The following is a 550-nucleotide window of genomic DNA, read 5'->3' as shown; positions in this document are numbered from 1 at the left end:
GGTACTGGTACATAGGATGGTGACCTCCTGGAAAGCCCTCCAGCCCTGCAAATCAAAGAAAAAACATGAATAAGCTCATAAGATTACAGCAAACTTCTAAGACCTTCCTTCACTGAAAAGCAATTCCATTTTTTTTTTAGAACCATCACATCTTATATATAAACAGCCTCTCTGTCTGAATGCTTGATACACCTTAATCTTCAAAAGATTTTACAAACCTGAAATAATTAATTATGTACACATCCCTGTGGGTAAACACTTATTTTCACTATTAAGAACTGGAAAAAGAGAAGTTAAATTAATCTAGAGGGTCTTATGTGTACTGTAGATGTTACAATACATGAGTCAGGTGGGAAATTGGATGGCCATGTAAAGTCCTGATGGCAATATGGCAGCATCATCTCATGTTGAAATAAAGCAATAATAAACCTACAAGGAGATCCACAATATTTAAGTTTTCCAGTCAGCTTTCAAATCAGTAAACAATTAAAATGATAACACATTTCATGTTCCCAGGGTTTGTTTGCAGTTTGATGTTAAGCTTTAGCTG

The sequence above is a fragment of the Oxyura jamaicensis genome, chromosome 1 (assembly GCF_011077185.1).
Source record: "Oxyura jamaicensis isolate SHBP4307 breed ruddy duck chromosome 1, BPBGC_Ojam_1.0, whole genome shotgun sequence".
Lineage (NCBI taxonomy): Eukaryota > Metazoa > Chordata > Aves > Anseriformes > Anatidae > Oxyura > Oxyura jamaicensis.
The sequence above is the reverse complement of the archived record's forward strand: the minus strand, read 5'-3'. Positions refer to the sequence as shown.